The sequence below is a fragment of the Cyprinodon tularosa genome, unplaced genomic scaffold (genome assembly GCF_016077235.1).
Source record: "Cyprinodon tularosa strain WSP-4 unplaced genomic scaffold, ASM1607723v1 ctg140, whole genome shotgun sequence".
Classification (NCBI taxonomy): Eukaryota; Metazoa; Chordata; class Actinopteri; order Cyprinodontiformes; family Cyprinodontidae; genus Cyprinodon; species Cyprinodon tularosa.
In genome coordinates this window covers 752066-775734 of record NW_024038221.1, presented here as the reverse complement: position 1 = coordinate 775734, position 23669 = coordinate 752066, and the positions used below count along the sequence as shown (strand labels likewise).

At 38.0% G+C, this 23669-nt stretch overlaps 1 protein-coding gene across 1 annotated transcript in view; it reads right to left on the bottom strand.

The window, feature by feature from the left end:
- ror1 (receptor tyrosine kinase-like orphan receptor 1) overlaps positions 1 to 23669 on the bottom strand; it is a 168975-nt gene that overhangs the window by 103261 nt on the left and 42045 nt on the right. The window lies entirely within an intron of this gene.

Below are 23669 nucleotides of genomic sequence, written 5' to 3'. Positions count from 1 at the left end.
ATTTTTTGGAACAGTGGTGTAAGGTATCCCACTGTGTAATCCTCTGGTGGTGACAGACACTGAAGGATGGAGGGAAGGAGGGAGGTGGACGTTACGTACGCACTAGTGTATGCAGGTCCACATGGTTTCAGTAACGTTCACTTAACACATTGCATCCACTGTGTGCCTAAGCAGTGTGTGGGATCTGAAAAGCAATCCAACCCCCTCTGAGAATAAATTAGTTTTATTCACCTTCAGCGTCCTTCCTTCACTCCATCACACTGCAAAACTCATTTACTCTCACACTGCACTGTAAAATTTTCTAGGTCCCCTTCAAGATGTGCAGCTGCACAAACACTTTAAATCACTAGCAACTACAAGCTGATTAAGTGATGCAAGTAAAGGTTACAGAGAATTAACTCATTTGTTGCTGTGTAACACGTGTTTACCCACCGACTGAAATGAAACAAAGTTGGAATGATACAGCGTTGCACATATTGAATTAGGTTCTGATGATGATTCATAAGGCATCTTTTAATTCCAATTCTGCTATCCTAACATCCCATTTTTCTGAATTCAGGAGATCATCAAGCAATAGATGATTTTGTTCCAGAAATCTGACAGCATAAAAATTATTCTATTCTGATTCCTCTCCTCAGCCACATTCCTCTCCGGCTCAGTAGAGGTTTCCAAGGCCTTCCCAGGCCAGAGTGGATATATAGTCTCTACAGCTGGTTCTTGGTCTGCCCTGAGCTCTCCTACAAGTAGGGTGGGCCCAGAAAACCAAAAGGGAGCCAATAAGGTAATGCCTTGATAAAATACCTCCACCGACTCCGTTCCATGCGAAAAAAACAAAACAAAAAACAACTCTTCCATAATCACAGAGCTAAACATTCTGTACAGCTACCAAACAGAAATCCGTTTTAGCTGCTTGCATCCTGGTTCTTTTTCTTCTGGTCAAGCTCAACAAATGACAATAAATCAGGGTTGGAACACAGAACATTTTGTGAACCTAAACAGTTTTGACTCAGCTTTTTCCTCACCACAAAAGTGTGGAGCCTGAGCCGTCTTCCCCAAATCTCTAGATCCCAAAAACCTAATGTGGACCGGGCGGCCAAGCTCGTCTGACTCCCATAGTAATTTTACATGTTAAAGGTCTTATGCTTCACCTCCAACCTGGAGTCTCAGCTTCCAAACTGACTTAGAGCCTTCCCTAATACCTAGGAGGATGGACATGACTAGACCGTTAATATATCTCAAATGATGCTACTACTTGGTTCAAAACTTACACAGTCATGTTTTCCCTCTCTGCTTCCTTTTTAACAGTGAGGATGGATGTTAAATATGAATGATAAATATGATAATTGCCCATCCCTAACAGTACAAACACTGCTAGGATTTCTTAGACATTGACTTTCCCTTTTCTTTTTTTTTTAGATGTCTTTCATTTTTTTTAGAATATTTCATTAAATGCAACATGCCAAAAATAATTTGTTGAAAATACAAAAGAGCTGCCGGATTGTGGAGTATTAATAATTCTCAATAGTAATATAACCAGAGAGATGATTGTAGATTTTAGAAGAAAGAAAACGGTAAAACACTATTTACATCACATGCGAAGACGTGAAGGTGGTGGAACTAAAATACCTGTGTTCACCTGAACAACAGGCTGGACTGCAGATGCAACTGTCTACAAGAACAGCACAGTAGACTGTGCTTGTTAAGGAAGCTTAGGTCGTTTAGTGTTTGCAGTAAGACGCTGCAATAGAGATTTGAAGAGACCACTACATGAGACCCTTCCTGTTTATAGCCATCAACATCTACAAAAACACATTAAAGAAACACCTAAAATCACAACAACATTTAACTTGTTTTTTTGGTATTAATAAATTTTTTACTTGAATAGAATGAACCCATGAAATGAAAATTATTATAATGAAAAAAACTTGTATTTCAATCATATCTTTACAAGTTCTTCGATGCAGATTTTTCACTTAGTTGTCCACTAATTTACCTCCTCCTTTATGGTGTAATTTGTCTGTCTGTTGACCTCTGTTCCCCATGTCTCTCCATCTCTGCCCTGAAGCAGTCCATGTGAGCAGTGGAGCCACTTGGCTGAAAAGATCAAATTCGAGCAGATGACCTCGGATAAGGTGATAAAAAGTCTAAGACTTCCTCTCTTTTTTTATTGTGAGGTGAGCAGGACAGAATTCCTAATTGCCAGAATCAGCTGTTTCGACCCAGAGCCATCATATCTATTTAGTGACAACTGATGCTCGTTACAGAAGAAGGAAACTGTTTGTTAGGCTTAAAATACATTCTTTGTTTGCCAAAAATTATATGTTACATCTAACTTAAACAATTTTTAATCTTTAATCCATTTTACAAATAGTTATGTTAGTTAAAAGCATGTTTTGCCTCTAAGACGTTGGTATATTTAGAACTGACGAATGTTAAAAGAGCAACTATAGGTTCTGGAACTTTGAATAATGTGCTGTTCTCTCAGATATTAGACTCGATCATCTGAGGATGACTAGCTCTACACTAAACTTCGGATCTCCCTAACAAAAATTGATTTTTGGTTATTTTCATTAATTAAAATGAATGACGGACCACCAGACTTAATCATCATTAATCATTTAAAAAAATTAGACTCAGAAGATACCAAGTTTGAATACAAACCGGTGACTCCACATCTGCACAATCCAGTTATTGTATACCTGTTCACTCTTAATTGTATTGAAGTTTTAAGATCTATTGAGTATTTTAGACAAGTTATCAAAAAAGAAACCCTAATTTAAGGAACTAGAAGATTTATCCTCCTTGAATTAGCAAGTGAACCAACAGTGCTCCTAAAACGCAAGGATAACAATCAGATAAAAGTATCATGGAAGTAGGAAAAAAAAGACTCTTGTAGTCAACAACACATTGTTAATGTAACATGAAAATTAATTAAAGAAATTATTAAATTATAGACATCAACAACACATGAGGAAAATGAACAACTTATTAAGAATGATCTTGCTATTTCAGATCTGGGCCACTAAATTTGAGCCTCCTGTATATGTGCATCTAAAAATATATAAATTATATAATGTCTCAATAAAGAGTTAACTGCAAAGCATTTCCATAGACTTTGTAAAGTTTTCCATATTTGGCTGTTTTTAAACATTTACAGCCCAATAAACAGGAAGAAACATGGAGTAAAATGCATCACATACAAATAACGTATTTTTTTTTGCCATATGAACCTGTGCCCAAGGCTGATATCAATCACAGACATGGAGATCATCATCAGTTAAAACATCAAATATTAGGGCAAAAACAATAGTGAGTTTAAGAATACAATCGTTGTAATCATGTATAGAAATAAACCATAGTACTTTCTATTGTTTTGTTTGCATATTATCTTTTTATACTCAAATCTGTTACTTTGAAAAAAATGTAGTCCAGGTATGAAAGCATTACGTACGTTATTAATATTTCCGTACATGTGAATATCGCACCTAAGAGCTGTATCTGTACCACCTTTAAAATAGTTTAGAATTGCTCGAAAATACAAGCAGTCCTGCAAACACTCCTTCATAACACACTGTGAAGCTAAGAGGCTCTTTTATGCCTACTCATCACTAATCCCCTCCGAATCATCTCCCTGCTGAACTTTATTTATTTATTAGCTCATTCCCCAAATTCCTGTTTATGGAGGGGAAATTTGGTACAAGACTCACAGAGATAGACTCAGGATCTGTCCGTTCAGTATGAAAGAAAATCGCACTTTACTTTTGGCTCTAATAATGGATTTCCCAGTCCAACTTTTTCATTTCCTGCTGACTCTACATACTTGTATTACTTATTTTGTGGTGTGGAATATTTAGAGAACCAACTGCTTGTGCCAGTTAAAGAGACTGCAATAAACTGTCAATAAACTACCAGGCTTGTAAAATTGAACAGGCAATGAAGATCTTGAGAACATGCAATAAAAGCATCAAACACAAGCAGGACTGTAGGTAAAAAAATGTACTTGTTGCATCTAAAAAAAATTTTGCTTTTTTAATTTTCTAGTCGAAAGATGTTGAATGTTTACCTAACAATTTCACAGTTTAATTTAGTAATTCCTGCTAAGTGGTAGAGCTTATTTTGCCACTGTGCCTCACTTCCTGTCTGACTCATTTGTATCAAATAGCTTAATAGGTAAACCAATCTTAGACAGTCAGAGGTGCGATGTTTTAAGAAATCGCTTGCTGTCTGCACCAACCTTTTCACTGCAGGATGTTCTAACTGCAGCTAGCTGTAAATCACACAACCTAGTTTTTATCTTTTTTTTTTATTTTGTGGGCTTAAGTTAACAATTTTCAGTATCAGTCAGGTGTTCGAATTCACTTCAAAGGAAGCATAACGATTCTAGAAGATAATACTCTGCTCTTTTAACGGCATGTTGAGACAGATATAGTATTCATGAAGGCTTGGAGAGGACAAGAGGTACCAAGAAGTTCAGCAAATCTTAGCAGGTCAACCTCCAACTGTAATGAAAGGTATAGTAGAGGATTTTGACGTATATTTGAAAAGAACCATCCTCTCCACTTATTAAACGTGTGCGAGAGCATGCATGAGACCATTTTTCCTCATGCACACTCTGTTCAAAAATTGCTGTTTCCATATAAGCTTACTTTCCAAAAGAAGATTTGCAATTTTTCCACTATCTCAGACTCACCCAGGGTAGGTGAAAATGGGGACGAGCACATAGGACGGCATTACGTAAACATATCACCAGAATGATTGACAATTAGAGGGACCACTTATTTTGATGATCCACCCAGAAGGAAGTTAAGGAATGTTAGCAAACTGGAAAATAAGGATCTACATTCTCTGGATAACACACAAATATACAACAGTTTAAGCTGCTACTACTACTTCAGTAGAATCTTTTTTTTTTCTATGCATTGCCATAATAAAAATGTTGAAATTTGTTTCTGATTTATAGTCCTCAAGTCAAGTGCTGAAGGCTTTATTTGCTAAACCAAAATCTCCACTATCTATAGTCTATCAACTGCAATTATTGAGTTTCAGAAAATCTATTGAATTTTAGAGTCATATCCATTTAAAACTACACCTACTTTAAAGAATCTGTAGCACTTTGTCGATTTCTTCTCACTAGAGGTATTTAATCACCATAGTTAGGTCTCAGAGTTGATTTTTAAATACAAGTCAGCCACATCAAGCAGAAATCTATACATAATATATTCTCTTCAACCACACCCCCATTTTATGAAAAATATGAATGTGCTGGAGATGTAAAAACAAAATGTTATTGTTCAAAATGAATTAGGTCGGAAGTCAAAGACATAAAATGATTTATTTAAACGAGTTGGGAATCCTTCCATCTATTGTCTGGACACACCTTTCTAGTGTTACTATGCTGATCATGAAATACTATCTCACTCCGGCAGTAAATGTCTTAAGGTAGATAAGGAGAACACAAACCGCTTCAGGCCCAGTTACCTAATCTCCCTTCAATTTGTTTCGGTCATGTCAACAAACATGCCAACACTTCATCCTTGTCCTGAAGCTCTTTGTGTTCAGCAAATATCCCTGAGTTATCAACAGACAGCTGGAAACAGGGTGAGACATAAGACTTCCTTTGAAGTTTCAACTAATGCACAGGAGAAATTTCAAAACACTGTAGGTAAACAGATAATATAACTTTTCTCTCAAGATGCAGTATATTGGTCATAGAAACAATCAAAGTTATAGTTACTGTTTCTACTTAACCTAAGCACCATGATAAAGGCCTGTTGACTGAAATGTAGTTGGTGTTCAGTGCATGTGTTTGTATATCCAGCTGCACAATTGAAATAATGGAATGATTTTAATTGCAGAAGCATAACATGAAAAATTTATTAATTCTAATACACAACATAGAGTTACTCCTATTTGACCGTGAAAGTCTGACTTAGTCTTGAAGAATGGCTGGAAAGTAATGGGAGAAATGTGAACTTCATTTTTGATCTGGACCGAATTAGAGGAGGATCAGGAGTGTGTGTTTTAGTGGAGCTGTGTCAGTGTGTGTGTGTGGGAAGAGGGATGTCAGGAAGGGTTAAGGTGTTACAGGCCAGTTGACCCAGCCTGAGGCCTGGAGTCAGGGTTGACGAGGTGAGCAGAACCCTGGAGAAAAGAATCTGGATGACTACAGTAAGCAGAGGCCATAAAAGCACCATAAAACAGGGTCGAGCAGAGGGGACACGCAGAGAAGTCTGGGAAAACACACCTCAACAGGCCCTACAAACCCTTCCCCCCCTTCATTTGTTTGTCCAGATTCCAATACAGCATCTCTGCTCTGTTACACAATGCTAAACTATAACCATCTTCTCCATTAAACTCAATTTTTTTCTTTTTTTTGGTTCACAATCCCTGAAAATCTAACCTTTCTAAACATATATATAATAATTGAACTTTATTGATCTCACACTGGAGAAATTAACTCTCTGCATTTAACCCACCCCTTTGGGAAACAGTGGGTTGCGACTATGCGGTGCCCGGGGAGCAATCAGAGGTAAAGGGTCTTGCTCAGGTACCCAGAGTGCAGGCTGTGGGGATCGAACTGAGTACCTGTAACATTCTGAGAGCAGATGCGCATTGCTCTAACCACTAGGCCAATGCTTAACCTATCTCCAGGTACTTTTACTGAATTTTGATTTTATGTAATAAAACATGGACCTTCATATCTGAATTTAATATATAAAAAAAAAATCAAATGAATGTTAACCAGATGCAGTTAGCCCCTTAAGAAAAAGATTGGCATGTTGTGCAACAACTAGTTAACTTGATTTATTCTATGTTAGCTGATAACTGTTAACATACAAAAACAACACTAAAACACTTGTAAACTGTGGAATTAAGCCAACCTTTTTCTGAAATAGACTGTTAGTTTTAATTTAAAGGTTTTATATCCAATATTTCAATACTAGTGGAACCAAAGAAAATTCTTATGTATAAAGACAGGCCAAGCTCTTCATAGTAAATGAACTATTCCAGAGTATAAACAGTGGATTTAGTTATTAATGATAAGGATCCCCAGACAGAGCAATCACACTGATTGGATCTTTACTTATTCTTCTATTGAAGACAAAGCACAGTTTTCTTTGGCTCTCAAAGCTCACAGAGAACTCCGAACTTTGTGCATGTCGCTAACCCTTGAAATTTGCCGTGTTCCCTCCCTGTGTCCATCTCTCTGTCACTACATCTCTCATGTCGATCCAGAGACAGATAAATGGCGTCACTCCGTTATCCCTGACAACCTTTTCTCCCTCCTTTTTTCCATCCCCTCCTCCCTCCTACATTCCATTCCCGTGCATCTTCAGTCTCTGTCATGAAGCTCTCTCTGATTACCCGTTATCCATCTCATCCCTTTTGCCCTCCAGATGATCTGTGGGCTGCATTGAGCCAAGCTCTCTCTCTTTTTTCTTTTTTTTTTTTTTAAAGCCAACCTCTGTCAAAGGTTCATGTATATGAATGTTGATTTGAGATTATATCAAGATAAACAGGTAGGAAAAGATGCTGGGGGAGGTGGTTGATTCAGACCCGTTACTGATATCTCTTGGATGACAGTACAAGCCCGGATGTCATTTATCTGGCTGTTTGGGTTGAGTGGGTTTTGGATCATATGTATATGCAGCAGAAATCTACTTTTTAATATTCCAAAATGACTGACCATTTTTCCAGATACGTGCGGCTGAATCTGTATAAACAATCTACATGGTTTTCTTTTCAATGTGATTTCCTCTTTTGGCTTAGCCTCGTGTCAGGTTTAAATTCCATCATAGGGCCAAACATGCACCATCCCACACCTTTAATAAACATTAACATTTTAATCATATCCGGAGACGGGGTCATCTTTCACTGATATGGACCAGGGAGATTGTGAAGCTGGGCTTATATTTTCCGGAGTAGCAATAAGTGCCTTTCTTCATTGCAGCTTTGTTAATGCAAAAACAAGGCATGGGGGCAAAAACTTCACATCTTTGACCTGTGTTCCCAAACTGGTGCTAGACATATATATATTTGTTTGTATTCTTTTTCTAGAAAAAGTCCAAAATGGCAAAAACTCACATGATGAGAAATACCGTAATTGATGCAATAACAATAGTAAAGTTAGCCCAATACATCTCTGACTGATATTTTGGGCCAATGTTAGCTTTTTTTTTGTTGCATTGACATTGATTAAGGTCATGTAAAGTGCATTTGAGTTCCCTCCAATTTCCCATCGAAATGTTTTATTTGTGTAAACAAATATTTGTCTTTGTTTAAATTGATGTTTATGCAGCATTTGTTATTATTGTCTCACTTTTTTCATTGAAATGAAGGAAGAAAAGTTATCTGCTCCAAAAATCAGACATTCTTGATTCTTGGGTCAAATCATTAGGGTGGAGTAACTGACCTTGATGATTTATAATGTTTAATCTCCCATTTAAACTTAGATTGAAAACTTAGATATTCAAACATTACAGTAATGTAAACTATATACACTTATTGGTCCTTTAACTGGTGTGCCATTAAAATACTGACTTAATTCTTAGTGGCATAGATTAGCAGAATGTCAGAAACATGCCTGAGGTTTTCTGGTCTGTATAAGGCTCGGGCACAGCGCGTTGCATTCTGGGTACGCCGCCATATTAGTAGCTAGTTGCTACCGTTGCTACGGTAAACAAAGACCTAAAACAGCATAGAGACAGAGCAGAAAGACGAGTAAACAGCGATGTTAAAAGCGAAGAAAGGATGCGGAATATACCGAGACACACTGCAGAGGGAAGCCAAGGACCGTTATCTGCAAAAGATGGGCTTCATAAACGGACTTGATCCCTACGAAGTAGAAAGCAAGGAGTGGTGCGTTGGGGAAGAATTTCTACCGCCATTTGCGAGGGAGGACGTATTTTCGTATCTAGTGTGTGGCGTCAGTGCCTACACACATGAAGAGTTTCGCTGCTACAAGTCGCTAGAGGCTTACAAACAGCTGACAGATGGAAAAGTTCATGACATGGAAGTTATCAAGCCGAATGAGAACACAGTCATCAGAGCCAAGGTAAGCTACCGTCTCAACATGGTGTGGTGTTTGTTGTGGTGATAAGACTAGGTGCTGGCACTAACGTAAAACATCAAAAATGTATCTAAATAAATCTTGTGCTGACTGTACGTGTCCAGGGATAATGTAGTTACATTCTGATGATATATGACTGTCCTAGCATGGTACTACCACGCAGGGGCGGAGATAGATGAATAAAAACAGTATGTTCTGTAACTTACCAGAATGAAAATGCCGGGAACACACTCTCATGGACACTGGGATTGAGTTGAAAGTTATATTTGGCCGTCTTACAGCAGCGACCCATGCTAGCCGGCGACTCTTTGTTATGGAGGACATTTGTTTTCCATTGAGACGTCTCCAGGTTGGAAAACGGTAAAAAGACAATCCATTTGGGATTTTTTTCCCCGTCCAGTCACAGCTTGCGCTACTACACCCTACGACACAGCAACGGGCGACCATAACGGCAGCAGAGGTAAAATGAAACGGCAAAAAACTAAGCAAACTACTAGCAGAAGAAAGCTAGTCCTAACAGGCGCGAAGTCAAAGTGTAAACAGTGGGCTGACCAGCTATCAATATGTCTGCCGCGCAACGTGTGACGTCATGTGCCCGAGCCTTATTACCATGACAATATCACATGAATGCTCTACAAACTTATCATTTTACAAATGATGCTCAGGATTTTTTTATTTTTATTTTTTTTTTTACAGAAGTACTGGTCCTGCTGTTTAGCAAATTATCAACTGGTAGCGGGCTTCCAAAAACAATAATACAAATTTTTTTTATTTTTAGAAATGCATTGAGAAACTGCATATGAAATGCTATGATGTGTGATGGCCATTGGGCTTGACTGGGATACAGGCAACTGGTCACCAAGAGGTTTTGATCGGTGAATGCATCATATGCTAAGCGCTACAATCATACTAACTGCCTTCAAAGTGGATGCTATAACAGAATGAAAAGAGGAATGAAAAGCTAGAGAAAGCACAGCAATGTTCGGGGTAATATAAAAAAACTATAATTTCTGTTATGACATAACAGCAGTCCATTCAGACTTTGGTAGTACAACAAAGAGAAAGGCTAGGAGCAAATAATAGGAAGGAGGGTTACGGCTGAATTGGGAAAAGCAAAGGCTCTGGTTAATTCTTAAGCTTTTAACTTATGTAAAAAAAAAAAATTAAAAATAAAAAGTTTGAAAAGCTATTTGGCAATCTTTGTTAAAATGAGGATCTAAATTATTTAAGGAATATGCTTGGAGACTGCCATTAAACAATAAGCTCATTGCTGATATAAGATGGTAAAGACGGATCCAGTTTCCTTTTTTCCCCCTATGAAATGGTGACCTTACACTGCTTGATGACACCCCTTAAGCTCATAATCTAGAAAATAAACTGGTGATTACAGCAAAAGTTATACTTACAACAATTAACTTATGTCTTCTGACAGTAGAAATCAATAGGATATTGTTAAAAAAGCTGTACAGTTGAACATAACGTAATAAAGTCATAGGTGATACTGATGAAACAGCTTTTCTTTTAAGCAGAACGGGTTTAAAGTTTTCGTCGGTTTTAAAGAGTTGATGGGCACAACTCTTATTCCCTCGTTTCTACTTCATTTCTGTTCCTGTACGTCAAACAGAGGCTGCTCAATCCCCTTCATGGTCCACTAATTAACTCACCCCTGCATGCACATTTTCCATCTCTGACAAATAACTTGAAAAAGACCTTCAGCTAAGCTTTCTAGACTTAGTTTTTCCTCACTGGTAGAAACCGTAAAAAAGCACTATGATCTGTGATCAATTTTGTGTTTTCAGCCTTTTTCTTCCCTCTGCTATGGAAAATAATACAGTCTTTTTCTGAAGCCAAAGGCTCCTTAATAGGTTCCATATCTGTTTTAATGGGAGTTGCTCAGTGTGGCATTGAGCAACACAGATGTTAAACCCAGCAATGAGGAAGTCTGCAGGAGGACAGAGCCCTCCTCGGTGTGTTTTCATGGTGCTGGCTGTTCCAGTGTTGACAGGGGAGTGAGCCGTCCCCTCCGGCCGTTCTGGTACCAACTGAAGCCCAATAAAAGGGAAATAAACTGCAGCATATCAGAAAGTTTCTCTATTCAAATGTAACCACTTTGGCTGCAAGAGAAACCTCTATTAAAAAAGAAGGAAACATTTGGTCCACTCCTCCTGGGAATTACATTTCTGAGATAATAAGACAATATCAGCCAAGATGACTTCTGCTACACAGGATCAGCTCAGAATTGACCTATAATAAAATTTCTTCTTGATGTTTTCACAATGACCATTATTTAAAGTAGAAGCAAAGCAAATGTGGAATGTTTGTCCCTGTTTAATGATATAGCTAAATGTATTTTCATTTCATTTTTAACTCCAGTTCATATTTTCCTAATATCCCTCTCTTAGCATCGCTTCCATTGTTATACACCTCAGTTCTCTTCTCCAAAAACAGAATTTTTGTATTGATCCAAAGGGTAGTATATTGCTGATATACAGAAAACGTATGCATAATGACAGATGACATTATGTGTTGTTCAGCATATTTTTGAAGGGTCAAATTACTTTGCTAGGCTGGAAAAATATGGACTTTAGACAGGCTCGCAGCCTATTAAATGGTGCAGTTTAATACTCTAAACTTACAGTGCTGTTGGGAAAAATGGAACCGATGTACAACACTAGATCTACTTTTGTATATATCTATATACTGTATTTATATGGATCCACAATTCTTATACAATAAAGATTCCTCATGTTTTTTTTTATAGTCTTACATATATAAAAAAGTTAGTGCAATATATTCCATACAATAGAAGTTAAGGTAAAACTTATGAATTGACTATTTATAGAAAGATGAAGGGTCTTAATTGTTGTTTTTGACAGGACCTGACAAAAGCATGACTTGCCCTCATCATTTTATGTTTTGAAACTGAAGATCTATGTTTTTAAGAAAATATACAGGCCATTTGGAATTATTGGAAATAAATGTTTGTATAGAATGTATTTGTCAAAATTAAAACCCAGATTTATAGACATAGTTACTTTTTTTTAATTTTTAATCAACATTTTTGAGTCAGATTAAATAGTTTTGGCCAATTCTGTTTATTTAATCTTTGAGCAACAGCAGCAGTTGTCCCATGGCTCCAGGCCTGTGACGTTTAGTTTATTATTCATCTCCTAATGTACCTCCATTAGAGTTAGAGAAAATTATCCAGTTTTAAAGTTTAACTTTACTTAGCCAAGACTGGGTACAAATAAAATACCTAAATAAGCCAAACATTAATGTTCGGGTCTAATCTGAATGAGTTTAGTGTTTAACTTCCAACCAGTAGTCGAACTCAGCAGTGGGTGAGCTGGAAACCAGGCGGCGTCTCTGGGAGAGAGGGCAAAGACTGCCAGATTGGCGGCCAATTCCCGAGGAGGGTGTGCAAAGAGAACCTCTTTTACATACCGTATTTTCACGACTATAAGGCGCACTTAAACGTCTTTTTTTTCCCTCAAAATGTGCGGTGCGCCCTATGGTGCGGTGCGCCTTATGTGTGTTGTAACTGCGACTTTTGAGACCACCTCATTGAGGAGATGATGAAATAGTGGCTGAATGTAAGGAGACCAGGTGTTTTTTTTCCACCCCTCACCATCGCTGTTAATATGTAACTCCATGCGTGCCCATCTCACAGCTGATGTGAAAAACATGGGGAAACAAATTAACGCTGCTCGACATCGGTGTGAACCGGACCCAGCAGGTGCAGCAGAAGCAGCGAGTTTACATGCAAAGTCAATGGTTGACGCGCATATAGGTGCAGCAAAAGGTCCCGCAGCGCATTTTGGTGCAGCACGTCGGGAGCGTTTAAGCATCTGAAGCGCCGCGCTTCTGCTGCTCGAGATGGAAAAATTGAAGTTTTGCTGCTGGACGCGCCGCATCAACCAATCAGAGAAGCTGATCTGGGAGCTGCCAGCGAGACAGACAGCGCTCTGATGACATATGATATTAACGCAAATGGAAAAGGCTGGATGGATGCGTGGCTGAGGCAGGTGTATGTGAGAAGACTAGGTGGTTTTTTCCACGCATCACCATCGCTGCGTGCCCATCTCACAGCCGATGTGAAAAAAAGGTGAATCAAATGAACGCTGTGCTCGCCGTTATCCCGGGGGTCTGACAAAGGAGCTTCAAACCGCTCGACATCGGTGTGAAGCAGCCGTTCGAAGTAAGGCTGCGAGCGGCATGGGAGCGATGGATGACCGACGGAGAGCACAGTTTCAGGATAAGAAGGCAGCGCCGGGCAGATTACGCCACAGTTTGCGGATGGATTGTAGATGCTTGGACTAACGTGTCTGCTGGCTCTGTTGTTCAAGCTTTCGCAAAAGCCGGCATTATTTCTGAGGAGCCGCGCTGCACGGAAAGTGACTGACAGCGAAGAAGGGGAAACTGGCACGTCTAATTTAGCGCAGCTGTTTTATTCAGAAACAGAGGATGATGACTTTGATGGGTTTGATTAATACTTTGTAATAAATACATGAATAAAGCACAATCATACTCAGTTTTGCTCCCGCTGTATTTTTCTCCCTGAAAACTTAATTCAACAGCATCCCCGGCGCGTCTCCTCCTCTTCATCGCGGTGGCTGGCAGGTGTTTTTTCATCTAAATAATCTAAATCTTGCAGCTATATTTGCTGTGATCAGTGGGAATAAAGTAGTTTTAATATGTTTTTAAGTGAGAAAGTCCACCTGAAAACTTAATAATTGCAGTCAGTTCATCCAGATTATCTATTTCTGTCGGAGGCGCTCAGACCCCCACATACCAGCGGTGCGCTGACAGCAGAAATCTCTTCATCAGCAGCCTGTAGGCTGGGCAGCCTGGGGTTCACCGCGGCTGCTGGCAGGTGTTTTTCATCTAAATAATTTTAGCTGCAGGCACCAGGATACCGGCAATAAAAGCGAACATATTCCGTCAGCAGGTTTCAGGATTTTAAGTTAATTTAGGAGTGACCACAGCGCTGTGTCATCTGCGATGTCTCTGTCTCACGGCCAGCTGCCAGGTTTGATTAATACTTTGTAATAAATACATGAATAAAGCACAGTCATACTCAGTTTTGCCCCCGCTGTATTTTTAAATACGCAGTAGAGGTATTTAAAGGTAGTAGAGGACTTGTACCTGTATATAAAAAACGCGCCCTATAGTCCGGTGCGCCTTATGTGTGCGTTAAATACAGAAATGGGACACATAACTGAGAGTGCGCCTTTTAGTCCGGTGCGCCTTATGGTCGTGAAAATACGGTATAAGGTAATCTTAAAAACAAATATTCTCACCTGAAAACATCTTTAAAGTTTATTTCAAGTCACAGAGAGTTTATTATTTCCATTTTGTTCACAATTTTTGCCACTGCTGTCCACCATTGCTGCCTGCTTTGCCAATCCAATTCAGAGGGGATGCAATTGTTGGCTGCAATTGAAGGAGTCCGAAGATTTGTGGATTGTAATCAGTCTACGAATGCAGCTCCTAAAGTGGGACACACACATATGATGCTGCTCCAAGGAAGTAGGCCCTGCTGGGTGCTCTATACTCCTAATTTTGGCGCCTAAACCACGGCATATAAAATGAAGTTTTTAAGTCTAGATATAAATCCGATTAACTTGGCATAATCTTAATCAGGCAAAACGAACAATCCAGCAACAATAGAAATATAAAGGATGCCTCATCCCCATGAAGACCCAAAAGTCGTATTACTGTTACTTGTTTCACAAGAACTTCCTGGATTTCACAGATAATTACATCTTAACTTAAGGCAATGGTTTGAAGATTCTTTCCCTTGAACAAATGAAGTCATGATTGGAAAAGTAAAATGTAGTTAATTTACCTTTTCTGACACGTGTGAAAAAGACTGAAAAATAGTCAAAAGCTGTAAGGAGGCAAATACTTTTTTTGCATCAATCTATATTAGCTCTCACTCAGATTTTAAGCTGTACGTGTGACCTCACAGACTCCTATCAGTGCCTCATTCCTGCTCATAGTGTGTGTACAACAGCTGCAATTAATGAGTCTAAATCTGGCAGCAGGCTGGCCCCTTGCAGCAGCCGCCTGTTGGCAGGGAGAGTAAAAGTATGAATATCTAGTTAGCATGTCAGACTAAAAGTGCTGAAAACAAGATGGTTTAGAAATAGTGCCTCATATGAAACTCAAACCACTTCATACACACTTGGATGAAAGTGGCAGACTGCATGTGTGTGCCAAGTTTGTTTGTGGGTAGGTAAAAAAGCGGGGAGCGCGTGCGCATGTGTAAGGCCTGCATCATGTGGGACCCGCATTCCTGAGTCGCTAGCTTATTCACACACAGTAACAGTTAGGGTTAGGGCAGATGCAAGGCTTCAGCACTTAATGATTCACGCAAGTCAAGCTCACATCTGAAGAACTGTTTAAGTATATTAAAATACCAGTATTGGCATCTGTGTCTGCAGTTGCTGAGGGCCCACCCATGGGATTTTCCAACAGGCTCAACGCATTAGCAAGAGGAAACTCTGATGGGGGCTAAAAAATTTGTCAAGCATCTAGTACACATGAAGCCAATAACAAATGGTTAATATCAAAATGTCTTTTTTCTAAGCGTGTGTTTTCCATCAACGATAATTTTACTTTTTGTGCTTTGCAGTTATTGCCTGCTTGAGATCTTGATAGTGTTTGGTGTACGGATTTTAAATCTATAAAGCCTCAGGTTTTGCAACAGCAACATAATTTGAAGCCTAAATCTAAGTGAAAATTGATTGCTCTGATCCAGAGTTGCACAATATTGAATGAATTTAGAGGATTATGCAGTGAACAAGAAAGGCATCCCTGAGAGGCATAGAGGACTCAAGTACAGTAATATAAGGAGGAACAATAGAAGGCAATTTCCTTCCTCTCCTATCATCTGTAGTTCAAACAAGCAGTCAGTCACCGCTTGACCCTGTTGGGTCATGGGCCAGTAGCGTCCAGAGACTAATGAGATTTCAGTCACCCGGCGGAGAGTCGGTGTAACAATCAATTAGAGCCCGCAACAAGCCAACTCTAGCTGCTGTGGGCCAATTAGAGAGTTTCAACTGTGTGCATAAAACATTCTTCTGGCAGGTGGCAAGAAAAGAGGACTGAGCCTACTACGCAAGGTCATGGCCAAGTTTTCTTTTTTTGGGGGTGGGGGTGTGGGGGGTGTGTGTGTGGGGGGGGGGGGGGTGTGTGTGTGTTGAAAGCTAATTAAAGTGCCTTTAAAGCCTTTTTCTGTTTACATAAGGTATCAGTCTGAAGGTTAACCATTTTCATAATAACATGACAATCTTCCTGCTATCTTTACATGTCCTAAATGTAAATTGATTAGATAAGATAATATTTTTTCTTTTCAGAATGTCAATATCAATGTTTCAATTGATTCTGAGTGATTATATTGTAACCACTCCTTTAGAACATTAACACGGCATGTAAATTCACTGGCATGTTTCAATAATTAGTAATGTCAGGCTAAAAATTATATATACTAATCTAGTTCAAATGAGGTTCAAACTAAAGGGAAAAATTCAGAGTATAAAAGCTGTTTGAATATGTATTTAGTCTCCATCTGAAATTTAAACCCCACTATAATTTTTTTTTTCTTTTTTGTTGTTGTAATAATCCGTAATATGACGAAGAATTTGACGAGGAAAAGAAGCCTGATGAAGAAGGAAAAGAAGTTTCTGAAGAAAACAGAAATTGTTAAACTTTTAAAACTTTATTTTTGGTCCAAACATGGCGTAAAGATTTACTTAATCGGCAGTAAATGCTATACTATTATATTTCCAAATACCAATGTATTCTCTACAGGCCAGTTTTAAAGCTGGTAAAACCAGTGGACCATTGCTGCCCCAGGAGCCTCCACCTTATTTAGAAGGTAGCTGCTAAGATATTGCAGCTTGAACAGAGACACTGTCTTTGTTTCTGTTTTTTTATTTTTATGACCATAAAATAAAGACACGTGTAATCCTGTTTCCAATACAGAACCATGAAAGCCTATGTGTGTCCCTTATACTGAGAGAAAAGGAAAGTAAACAATCAATAGTGTCCCAAAAGATTTTCCATTCCTTTCTTTGAGGAAAAGATCTTAAATCTTAAAAACAAAAACAGAGAACAGAACCACTGAGGCAATTTTCAATAATACCAGCTGAGGCCAAGTTTATACAAAAAACAGTTTTTCTCTTCTGATGGAAACTCAAGCTTCCAGAAACTCAGCTCGGCTATGCGCCAATTTTGACCAAATGTAAAACTAATGTTTCTAATGTATACAGTCCGTCCTTGGAAAGGTAAATTAGTCCTGGATTAGTAAAAAATACTTTAACATCACTTTTATTGTAATCAGAATAAAAGCCAAAACAAATGATGGTACAATTTCAGTTTTATTAGACAACTTTTATTAAAGATATTCTGTATACAAAATGTATACTCTGTGTATACAGAATTAAATTTGGTTTTGTACAGCTTTCAGACAGTGTATGTTCCCAGCCCCTACTACTGATGAGCTTACTAACAGTCAGACAGACAGACAGACAGACACTTGCATTGTGTAAACCTGCTTTGAGCTGAATCCCTTTCACTACTGCTTTGCTTCTTTTAGCACTTTTGATATCTGCGATCATACAGCTGCAGTTTAGTTCCCACAGGCAGGGATGTTTTTTTTATGTTCCCTTCTCTCATGTGAGTATTACAGGTTTGCTCCCCAATGTTAGTCCTGCTCTCCTTTCATTAACAACCCATTTATCAAAAGCTGCGTCGTCATCCTGTGCTGCCACCCTGTCATTTAACTGAACAGCAGCAGCAACACACGCTCACTCATTTTTCTTTTTAGCAATGTCTGAAAAGTGAAAGCCTGTGTTTTTTTTTTCCTCAACTTGACGAGTGTTTTTAATCATGGATTCTGAAAGGATTCATGCAAGATTTGTTTTTGTGGTTTCTGTAACATACAGTCAGATCCGTTATAAACCCTCGTGAAGACAGTCTCAAAATTGGAGTCAAAACCTTTAATCAAAGAGAAGGGAAGGAAATTGGTGGCTTTAAAATCTACTGCTTCTTGGTGGCAGAACTTCTAATTTATGAACATAATTCATAAAATGAGAATCATATTGATGAGGCTGCTGAATCTGGTCATGTGTGGTTCATCCAAGGGAAGCTTTGTTCCCCTGGAAAGGTTAATTTAAGCAGGCTTAGAAGTCTTAATGCCATCTGATACATCACCGGTTCCATGACCTAAATCGCAGCTCCCAACCCCTTCCCTTATCCTACATCATACTCCATCTAAAGAAACACAATAACAGCATTTTTCTCTGACAGAATGCTTGGCTCTGCACAGCCTCCAGGCCCCTGTTCGTGAGTTGGACGGAGAGTGACATAAAACAGAAACAGAAAATTAATGCAAGTCTTATTTTCTATAGTCCTAGCCAATAAATAGTTAAACTATCCTATGTTCCCTTTAAACCTCAGCATGCTCTCTGCACTGGACAGAAACTGAAATATTCTGAATTAAAAAACATTAAAAAAGGTCAGATCTACCACCCCCCTTCATACAAACATATATGGACACAATACACCTGGTCTATCCCACTATCCCCTCCCTCTTATGGAAGAGTGACACACTGCAGGTCTAAGACCCCTGGTCCAACAAAAACAGCTGTGTGTGTATGCACATGCAGCATGGCTGCGCTGCGTCAGACATGCACAGCAATGTCAATAAACGGAGACCATGCAAAACCAAACAGAGAAAGCTCAGATTGAATCTATGGTTTGATGCATGTACCTGCTTAAGAGCGAAGTAACAGGACTGGACTTATTTTTAGCAGCACTACATTAAACTGTGACACATATTACCTGATAGAGCAGTTAACTAAATGGTGCTTTTTGTATTCAAAAGTACTGTTATTAGTGAGATTTTTCTTATTCTGTGAAGATGTGTTATTTATTTATTTTTGGGGGGGCGGTCTGGTCCCCGATCCTTTATACTTTCTTTGTTTGTCCTGTTAAATAGTTCGGCTCTCTCTATAATGGATCAGCTAGAGTTAGAAACAGTAGCAATGCTTCATAGGGTTCTTTCCTTTTATTTTTTTGATTGATTTACAATTAATCTCTCTTTCTTTCTTGCTTCCTCCATTTTATTTTACTATAAAATAATCTTTTCTAAGGTAATTTAAGATGTGAACAAATGCAGGAAATCGAAAAATAAATGTTTCTTATTTCTGTTCTTTAAGAGTAATCTGAATATACTTCACTCAGTATCTGCAATTAGATATAACATTTTTAATTGGTTAATCTCAAAATGCAAAAACAAATCTTTATTTAGGTCTGTAATCATTTCAATAAATTGAAAAAAATAAAGAGTGGAAGAATATATTAGCAACTCAAGTCAGAATCTGGAGGTTAAGAAATACGAGCCATATGCATCGATGGAAGGTAGGACTACTCTAGCAATCCTTTCAATAATTTTTATATTACCGTATATATTCACTTTAATCAAAATCTGAACTAATTAGGATAATTGTACATAATGCATAAATATGCTACTATATGAGAGTTGAATGTTCATTTTGATGGCGATAATGGGTCATTAAGTCTTTCTCTTCTATCTTGTTTTTCAAGTTTTTGCTTTTAATAGTATGAATCCATTGAGGTGAATGAGCAGCTTAGTCATCAGATTCTTCTAAATTTCCTCACCACAGTGTGCCATTAGATCACAACTTACATGGAAGACCAAACGGCAAATAGATGGAAAAAAAAGTCACTTCAGTCCACAATAAGGCTGCACACTAGATGAAGATAAATGAGGATGGAAGAATATGTTGAAAGCGGCTCAAGTCGGACTTTGAATGTTCCTAGAATGACGAAAATCTTTACAAAAGCTTGGATGCGTTTGGGAGGAGCTGATTACAGAATCAGCAGCAGATGGCAATCCTTTGTTTAATTGAAAACGTAATAAATAATAAAACATTAAATGTTCAGCCATGTGTGAAACACCTGTAAATGATCTAAATATGCTGGAATGCGAAAACATTTACTTAAATAATGATGGTGTGTCTTTCCTTTCCACTGGTCTGAAAATCCTGATGGAAAAGCAGACTGTTCCATATTTTGCCCTGAACTGAGTAAAGAGTTTTAGATCTCTTTTAAATTCTATAAAAAAATAATAAATAAAATAAACATATAGAGCTCATGGGTTTCTGTGCATGCTTTACATTCTGTAGACTTGAACGCTTTTGATTTGGGCAAACATGACCAATATGGCAGATTTAGAAACAAATATAAAAGGCTTTTGTGATCAAAGATGAGACAGGCAGGATTGTGAAAAAGAGTCTAAAAAAAGAGGTTTGATGCCCACATGGGGCATAAACTATTACTACTCCATGTGCAGTCCACGTGCTTCTGCGTTAAGTTTATTTGCCAAGCAGTCTGATGATATGATTGCTCTCTAGTTGACTGCTTAAACACACAAATCTCTAAACCTTAAGAGTCATGGCAACATGGTAGTCAAAGAAAAAACAAAATCTGAAAAGGTACTTCAGAGCTGCATGGTTAAGAGCATGCACAAAGCTCTCCAGTTTAGAGATGTAGAGCAGGAATCTGGACAGTAAAGAGGCACCACCTGGTCCTGCTTCCACCTTCTGTTCTTTCCCTTCAACTGCAGTATAAACATACAGTGTCTCCAAGAGTTTATACCCCTGATACAAATATAGGTTTTTGACCTGTAAAATTACCTCAGTTGTTCTGTCACATATGGCAGAATTCAATCTATATATAGATTTTCTATACAACGCTTATCTATATGCTGCACCTTATAAAAGTTCCCCAAACCAGTGAGACTAGAAGGAAATTGTCTTTGCGCCATCTACCTAATGCCTTCACATGAGATTATCCAACTTTGCAACATAAATAAAAAATGAAATTTACATTTAGGGAAACTAAATTAAGAAATTTAGGACACCAGCACTGTCCCAACATTGAAACATGGAGCTGGCTCTGTTACGCTCTGGTGGCTGCTTCTGGCATAGGGACAACTGGATCAGTTTTCTTATTGGAAATGGACAAAACACCTGACAGTTACAGGAATTGTAGAATCCCTCAAAAAGTTGTGAAAAAAAATCTAAACTTCTAAACTTCAGGACTGATTCAATAGTTAATTTTTGAAAATGTTTTCGTTCATTTGAAATATGGTTATAAAGCTATGTCTGACTTTCATTTGTCCATTCATTGGATTTCTATTTATAATTACTTTTCTCAGATCACAGTTATTTTTATGACCATCGTTGGCTTTTTTGTCATTAAACGAGGAGTACCAACAATTTTGTCTGTGTGTAACTTTGTGGGTCTGAAACTCTGCTGTTAATGTTCCATTTCGCTTTGGAGCTGTTTGGAATTATGGCCCAAAAGTTTAACTTGGGTTAAATCAGACCATAGCGCATTCTCCAATTTTTTCCCTTTGGTACTAGACTACTGGATAAACCGGACCAGTAGTCTCAAAGAATGCTGCTGTTGATCCCTTAAGTGTCTTCCGGACCAAAACGTATATATCTAACAATACTCCACAACATATCGAATATGCTTTCAGTAAAACTGCACAGGATATATGTTGTCCAAAATTTGTGTTTGTTTTAAATTGTTTTAATCATTTGGACAGAAAATACTGGCATTGTGAGCATTTAAGATGCACTCAGGGCAATTTCCTATAAGAGGTTAAATAAATTTTTGTTTATAAAAAGTTGAGAATGCGAAAAATACAATATTTTGTTCTCTGAAAGTACTGTACAGTACTCTGAAAGACAGATACAACAGAACAGGGTGTTTATATGGAAATACATGTTGATAATGTTGTATTTTGGTTTCCTGTCAGGTATGTGTGAACAGACACTTTGCACATGTTTGCAAGTAGACATGACCCTGCCTTGATTTTTAGAGCGTGTGTTCTTATGTAAAGCAATGCAAAGTTTAAAGGTATACAGACATACACATTACTGGTCAAAAATTTTAGACACACCCTGATTTTTACCCATTATTACAACTGAAACTGTTCAAGTCACATAAAGAGCTTAAAGTGGTACAAAGGTAAGTGCTAAACTATGCTGCAAAAGAGAGACCACCACCAAAACAGAAAAAAATATATATAATAATGTAAATTTTAAAATTACTTAAAAAGTTTTTTTTTTTTTTTTTTTTTTATATAAATTATTGGTTAAGAATTTAAAGCTTTTTTTTATCAGCAATAAAGATTGATTAAGATTGAAAACTTGTTGTTGCTAATTTATGCTGTCTGCATGAAAGCTGTTTTGGAGCACATCATGGTGCCACACCTTCCTGGGCTTCAGTTGAACACTTATTCTGCAGAAAGTGTGTTGCTAAATAAAATGCAAGAAAAGGGAAATCAAAAATGGATGAAAGAGAGAATTTCATAACACGCAAAAAATGTGTCTTTAAGTGTCACTGGTTAGGTTGCGTTTTCTTTAAGCCCAGAGGAAACTGGAAAACTAGGGGAAACTCTAACAGAAAAAGGCCTAGGAGACCCTTAGCCACATCTGAACTAGAGACAAGTTTCTGAAAAGCGGATCACAAAACAACAGCTTCAAGCACAGCCTAAAAGCTATTGTAGTCATCATGTCTAAGCTTTAACTGTGAGGAGAAAGCCATTGCTAAGACAGCAGAGGAAGTCCAAGAGACTCACCTGGGTCAAGAATGACCAACCACGTTTGGACAACTTACGATTGCAAGAACGTTTTGTTGACACATTACTCAAATTTAGGCAAAATGATCTGCAGTTCAGCAGAGGTCAACTGTCAAACATAGAAGAGGCAGTTTTGACCATGTGAGGCACTTTTCTTTAATCTACTAGTTGTACAGACTGACAGGTACCCTTAACCAAAAGGTTATAACAGCATTCTGCTGCTCCATGCAATGCCTCCTGGTATGCAACTACAAGACAATGTCCAAGAACATAAGTCCAAGCTAGGCCAGAACTACTCTAGTTAAAAATTATAAGCTTGAAAACATGGAGAGACATGCACCATTTTCAGAGTTAACCCTACTAAGGTAGTTTGGGATGAACTGGACATAAGAGTGAATATAAAGTAAACTACAAGTGAAAAATTAGATTAGATTAGATGAGCTTTATTAATCTCACAGCGGAGAAATTAAGTTGTCACAAATTGGCATAGAAGTTACAGAAGGTGCAAACAGTTATATTTGACATTTGAATATAGAAAGGATGCTATGAGTGTTTCTAGCTGTTTTATCTGCCCAATGAGGCTAATTTCATGAATCCAAAGTTAAAAATGTATTTTGTTTGGTTAACAAATTGATTCTATGTTTTTTTTTCTCTAATTGCTTATTTCTACTATACATTTATTTTAATGCAGAACTTGCATTAGATAATGAAAAAAAAATCAGGGTACTCTCAAGCTTTTGACTGGTAATGTATATATATGCATGCCTGCAGAGAATATTTTTGTCATGGCCCCACAGAGACAGGCAGGGCTTAGACTTTGGGTGGTCCTTTTTGTTTCCTCTACCCTGCAAAGGAGAAGTTTATAATTCCTTTCTCTTGGAGAGTCAAAACGTCCTTGTACTTCACACGTCAATG